This window comes from Atractosteus spatula (genome assembly GCF_055471065.1).
Source record: "Atractosteus spatula isolate fAtrSpa1 chromosome 10 unlocalized genomic scaffold, fAtrSpa1.hap1 SUPER_10_unloc_1, whole genome shotgun sequence".
NCBI lineage: Eukaryota > Metazoa > Chordata > Actinopteri > Semionotiformes > Lepisosteidae > Atractosteus > Atractosteus spatula.
The window spans coordinates 1,414,412-1,421,539 of record NW_028296612.1 but is presented as its reverse complement, the minus strand read 5'-3'; positions in this window follow the sequence as shown (position 1 = coordinate 1,421,539).

Genomic DNA, 7,128 nt, shown 5'->3' with positions numbered 1-7,128 from the left:
AGTAATAATTTCACCTGCGGTTCGGATCACAAATGTACTTACGGCTTGAAAATATTCAACATAACACAGAGCACGCAGGCTGTCATTTTGACAAACAAATAATAGTCGATTGAAAACCGTCTTTGCCTATTAAAGAGAACTCATTATGCTAGGAAGCTGCAGCTCATTAATATGAATAATAATATGAACTCATATCACCTTCAGATGTACTCAAATCAGTCCTCTGAAAATGTAGAACACAGTGAAACTAAAACTATAAAAAACGATTAACTATTCTTACTAATCACAGACGTAAATACAGTACCCACCAAACTTAACAGGCTGTCTTCTAGAATAGAAAAACACTGCTGTTTTTGAACATAATTGTAATATTAGGTTTATTCATCATTGGAAGACGAGTTCAACTTAAAGAACACAGAAATACAAAATAATTATCATATACACACTATGTTATATGCCAGGGACCTGTGCAATACATTTATATTTATATTTATATCTACAGTTACATCTATATTTATATCCATATGTGTGATATGAGTGTGATATGATTTTCTGTGTACTGTTCTGTTCTAGTTTGTTCTTGTGCGTCTGGACTGTGAGTAACTCTTGTATTGTATTGTATGTATTGTACTATTATTATATAATTCGTTACATTGTGGCTGTGTTGTGTGTGTTAAGCTGCTGTTGCACTGCAATTTCCCTCACGGGATCAATAAAGTATCTATCTATCTATGTTCAGTGACGTAATGCAGTATGTATAACTCGTAACACAGATTCTGTATGAACTGAAGAAATAAATATTCTGATTCTGTTTAAATGATCAAACGGTACAGTAAATGTATTTATTCGTATTTTTAAATGTTTGCATTTTGTTCATCCGAGTATTTTCTTTTAAAGATCAATTGTAACAGCTAGACGTGGTCAAATGCCGTTGTTTTGTGCATAACGCTAACTTCATTTGAAGTACATGAAGAATCTTTGGAGTATTAAAAGGTAGAGGAATTAAGGAACAGAAAAGGACATTTGACATCCTGAGGACAGTGTAGCTGGGGACAGAAGGACAGTGTCTCCTGAGGACAGTGTGACTGGGGACAGAAGGACAGTGTCCTCTGAGGACAGTGTAACTGGGGATAGTAGGACAGAAGGACAGTGTCTTCTGAGGACAGTAACTGGGGACAGTAGGACAGAAGGACAGTGTCCTCTGAGGACAGTATAACTGGGGACAGAAGGACAGTGTCCTCTGAGGACAGTGTAACTGGGGATAGTAGGACAGAAGGACAGTGTCCTCTGAGGACAGTATAACTGAGGACAGAAGGACAGAAGGACAGTAGGACAGTGTCTCCTGAGGACAGTGTAACTGGGGACAGAAGGACAGTGTGACTGGGGACAGAAGGACAGTGTCTCCTGAAGAAATTGCAGTGGAAAGTGATCGATTTCTCCTTTGCTGCATCTATCTTACAGCTCTTCCACCCCCCCACCCCCATCCTGTGAACATTTGTCAGCTTCAGCGGTTAATCTCGGTCTGTTTACACACTGCGGTCGGTACCTTCCGACCACAGTTTCCACCTCAGCTCCGACACTCCTGCACGTGAATTTCACAATACCATACAACATTAAACAGCATCAAAACATGAAAAGATCACCTTCACGTCTGAGGGCTGTAAGCCACAGTTTGAAGAATAGCTGGTAAGACAGACAGTGACAGACACACAGTCTCACAGTAAAGTCTAGTGTGCAGGTCAGAATTCCCCACACAGTCTCACAGTAAAGTCTAGTGTGCAGGTTAGAATTACACACAGTCTCACAGTAAAGTCTAGTGTGCAGGTCAGAATTACACACAGTCTCACAGTAAAGTCTAGTGTGCAGGTCAGAATTCCCCACACAGTCTCACAGTAAAGTCTAGTGTGCAGGTCAGAAATACACAGTCTCACAGTAAAGTCTAGTGTGCAGGTCAGAATTACACACAGTCTCACAGTAAAGTCTAGTGTACAGGTCAGAAATACCCACACAGTCTCACAGTAAAGTCTAGTGTGCTGGTCAGAAATACCCACACAGTCTCACAGTAAAGTCTAGTGTGCAGGTCAGAATTCCCCACACAGTCTCACAGTAAAGTCTAGTGTGCAGGTCAGAATTACACACAGTCTCACAGTAAAGTCTAGTGTGCAGGTCAGAATTACACACAGTCTCACAGTAAAGTCTAGTGTGCAGGTCAGAATTCCCCACACAGTCTCACAGTAAAGTCTAGTGTGCAGGTCAGAAATACACAGTCTCACAGTAAAGTCTAGTGTGCAGGTCAGAATTACACACAGTCTCACAGTAAAGTCTAGTGTGCAGGTCAGAATTACACACAGTCTCACAGTAAAGTCTAGTGTACAGGTCAGAATTACACACAGTCTCACAGTAAAGTCTAGTGTGCAGGTCAGAATTACACACAGTCTCACAGTAAAGTCTAGTGTGCAGGTCAGAATTCCCCACAGTCTCACAGTAAAGTCTAGTGTGCAGGTCAGAATTCCCCACACAGTCTCACAGTAAAGTCTAGTGTGCAGGTCAGAATTCCCCACACAGTCTCACAGTAAAGTCTAGTGTGCTGGTCAGAATTACACACAGTCTCACAGTAAAGTCTAGTGTGCAGGTCAGAAATACCCACAGTCTCACAGTAAAGTCTAGTGTACAGGTCAGAATTACACACAGTCTCACAGTAAAGTCTAGTGTGCAGGTCAGAATTACACACAGTCTCACAGTAAAGTCTAGTGTGCAGGTCAGAATTCCCCACAGTCTCACAGTAAAGTCTAGTGTGCAGGTCAGAATTCCCCACACAGTCTCACAGTAAAGTCTAGTGTGCAGGTCAGAATTCCCCACACAGTCTCACTGTAAAGTCTAGTGTGCTGGTCAGAATTACACACAGTCTCACAGTAAAGTCTAGTGTGCAGGTCAGAAATACCCACAGTCTCACACTAAAGTCTAGTGTGCAGGTCAGAATTACCCACAGTCTCACAGTAAAGTCTAGTGTGCAGGTCAGAAATACCCACACAGTCTCACAATAAAGTCTAGTGTGCAGGTCAGAAATACACAGTCTCACAGTAAAGTCTAGTGTGCAGGTCAGAAATACACACACAGTCTCACAGTAAAGTCTAGTGTGCAGGTCAGAAATACCCACACAGTCTCACAGTAAAGTCTAGTGTGCAGGTCAGAATTACACACAGTCTCACAGTAAAGTCTAGTGTGCAGGTCAGAAATACACACAGTCTCACAGTAAAGTCTAGTGTGCAGGTCAGAAATACCCACACAGTCTCACAGTAAAGTCTAGTGTGCAGGTCAGAAATACACAGTCTCACAGTAAAGTCTAGTGTGCAGGTCAGAAATACCCACACAGTCTCACAGTAAAGTCTAGTGTGCAGGTCAGAAATACACAGTCTCACAGTAAAGTCTAGTGTGCAGGTCAGAAATACCCACACAGTCTCACAGTAAAGTCTAGTGTGCAGGTCAGAAATACACAGTCTCACAGTAAAGTCTAGTGTGCAGGTCAGAATTACACACACAGTCTCACAGTAAAGTCTAGTGTGCAGGTCAGAATTACCCACACAGTCTCACAGTAAAGTCTAGTGTGCAGGTCAGAATTACACACAGTCTCACAGTAAAGTCTAGTGTGCAGGTCAGAATTACACACATTCTCACAGTAAAGTCTAGTGTGCAGGTCAGAATTACACACAGTCTCACAGTAAAGTCTAGTGTGCAGGTCAGAATTACACACAGTCTCACAGTAAAGTCTAGTGTGCAGGTCAGAATTCCCCACACAGTCTCACAGTAAAGTCTAGTGTGCAGGTCAGAATTACACACAGTCTCACAGTAAAGTCTAGTGTACAGGTCAGAATTACACACAGTCTCACAGTAAAGTCTAGTGTGCAGGTCAGAATTACACACAGTCTCACAGTAAAGTCTAGTGTGCAGGTCAGAATTACCCACACAGTCTCACAGTAAAGTCTAGTGTGCAGGTCAGAATTACACACAGTCTCACAGTAAAGTCTAGTGTGCTGGTCAGAATTACCCACGCATTCTCACAGTAAAGTCTAGTGTGCAGGTCAGAATTACCCACACAGTCTCACAGTAAAGTCTAGTGTGCAGGTCAGAATTACACACAGTCTCACAGTAAAGTCTAGTGTGCAGGTCAGAATTACACACAGTCTCACAGTAAAGTCTAGTGTGCAGGTCAGAATCACCCACATAGTCTCACAGTAAAGTCTAATGTGTAGGCCAGAATTACCCACACAGTCTCACAGTAAAGTCTAGTGTGCAGGTCAGAATTACACACAGTCTCACAGTAAAGTCTAGTGTGCAGGTCAGAATTACCCACAGTCTCACAGTAAAGTCTAGTGTGCAGGTCAGAAATACCCACACAGTCTCACAGTAAAGTCTAGTGTGCAGGTCAGAATTCCCCACAGTCTCACAGTAAAGTCTAGTGTGCAGGTCAGAATTCCCCACACAGTCTCACAGTAAAGTCTAGTGTGCAGGTCAGAATTCCCCACACAGTCTCACAGTAAAGTCTAGTGTGCTGGTCAGAATTACACACAGTCTCACAGTAAAGTCTAGTGTGCAGGTCAGAAGTATGTAGCAGAAGGAGCGTTTCGAGCACGAAGCTCTCTTCTCCGTGTCCTCTGTAACGGTGCGGGTGTTCCCCTTGCACCTAACACCCAGCGTCAATGTCACGTCGTTTGACATCATATCCCCGCCCACCGAGTAGCTGGAGAGGATTTTAATTCTTCTCCCGTGAGGAGCGAACGTTAAAACACCAAGGCAGAAGGGGGGAAGCACATTCTCTAGTTGACAGGGAAGGAAACTCTGCGCCTGAGCGAGGAGAGCCGTTTGCGTGTTTCTGAGCCCCATGCCCAGGCAGCTGCGGGAGTATTTACTCAATTAGAGGCACCGGTGGGGCTCACGAAATGAGACGCAGTCCCGCGCGGATATCGGAGGGGGAGAGAGACAGAGGGCTGCATGTGCTGGTTCTGGGGGCCCTCTAGTGGGGACGAGCGGTATCGCGGGACGAAAAGTACATTTCTGAAGTGACGTTTCTCTGCTCCGTCACGCCTCACCTGACTGATAAGATCAGATCACTTTATTAACACTATACAAATTCTTGTATTAGGAATTTGTCTTGTCGCAGACCCCAGCTTGCTCTCGGTGAGACACACAGACGGGGAGAGAGAGAGAAGCTGGGGGGTCAGACTGGACCTGAACCACAGGACCAGTTGTCATCCTGATCTAATAAGACTGGACCTGAACCACTGGACCAGCTGTCCTCCTGATCTAACAAGACTGGACCTGAACCACTGGACCAGCCGTCCTCCTGGTGTAAAGAGACTGGACCTGAACCACCGGACCAGCTGTCCTCCTGGTGTAAAGAGACTGGACCTGAACCACTGGACCAGCCGTCCTCCTGGTCTAACAAGACTGGATCTGAACCACTGGACCAGCTGTCCTCCTGGTCTAACGAGACTGGACCTGTACCACTGGACCAGCTGTTCTCCTGGTCTAACACGACTGGACCTGAACCACTGAACCAGCTGTCCTCTTGGTCTAACAAGACTGGCACTGAACCACTGGACCAGCTGTCCTCCTGGTGTAAAGAGACTGGACCTGAACCACTGGACCAGCCGTCCTCCTGGTCTAACAAGACTGGACCTGAACCACTGGACCAGCCGTCCTCCTGGTCTAACAAGACTGGATCTGAACCACTGGACCAGCTGTCCTCCTGGTCTAACGAGACTGGACCTGTACCACTGGACCAGCTGTCCTCCTGGTCTAACGAGACTGGACCTGAACCACTGGACCAGCTGTTCTCCTGGTCTAACGAGACTGGACCTGAACCACTGGACCAGCTGTCCTCCTGGTCTAACGAGACTAGAGCTGAACCACTGGACCAGCTGTCCTCCTGGTCTAACAGGACTGGACCTGTACCACTGGATCAGCTGTCCTCCTGGTGTAAAGAGACTGGACCTGAACCACTGGATCAGCTGTCCTCCTGGTCTAACAAGACTGGACCTGAACCACTGGACCAGCCGTCCCCCTGATCTAACAAGACTGGACCTGTACCACTGGACCAGCCGTCCCCCTGATCTAACAAGACTGGACCTGAACCACTGGCCCAGCTGTCCTCCTGGTGTAAAGAGACTGGACCTGAACCACTGGACCAGCTGTCCTCCTGGTCTGACAAGACTGGACCTGAACCACTGGACCAGATGTCCTCCTGGTCTAACAGGACTGGACCTGAACCACTGGACCAGCTGTCCTACTGGTACTGGTAACACTTCTGGTTGATTGTAAAACACTGCAAATCCTGATTGTAAATTGCAGTGCATGATCTCAATGTGCTGATCCATCCAATAACACATAGCCACAAATTAATATAGAATAAAAAATTAAAAAAGGTTAGACTGGACACTAGATTATGAGCTATATCAGTCAATAAAGCGCCCCCTACAGTCAGGGATAATTCACAGCATGTCCACATGAGTTGTTTCCAGGCTCAGACTAATCGCAGAGTAATAAGACTGGAGACAAACATCAGGCAAAAATAATTTTATTAACAATAATTAGAAACCACACCTGATTATCCGCAAATTATTTACATAGAGTCCAAAGATGCCTTCGTTGAACTTTACTGCTAACTAACAGAGGCACAGCCACTCACAGAGGACAGGCATTCTCTACAGACAATAATGTTCAGATTTAGAAACGAAATCAGAAATCAGAGATACAAGCATTAACGGGCAAAAACGAAAACCTCCGAGTTCAACACTACCTGTCAGCTTAAAGGAAGAGAACAGTTTTTAGAGCAGAAAATAGGAAAAGATGAATAATAATAATAACTGTTTACACTTATATAGCGCTTTACAGGTCATGGGGAATCCCACTACCGCCACCAGTGTGCAGCCCCCACCTGGATGATGCGACGGCAGCCATAGTGCGCCAGAACGCTCCCCCCACACCAGCTCTCAGTGGGGAGGAGAGCAGAGGGATGAAGCCAGTTCAGAGAGGGGGGTTATTAGGAGGCCATGATTGGTAAGGGCCAATGGGAATTTTGGCCAGGACGCTGGGGTGACACCCCTACTCTTTTCGAGAGACGCCCTGGGA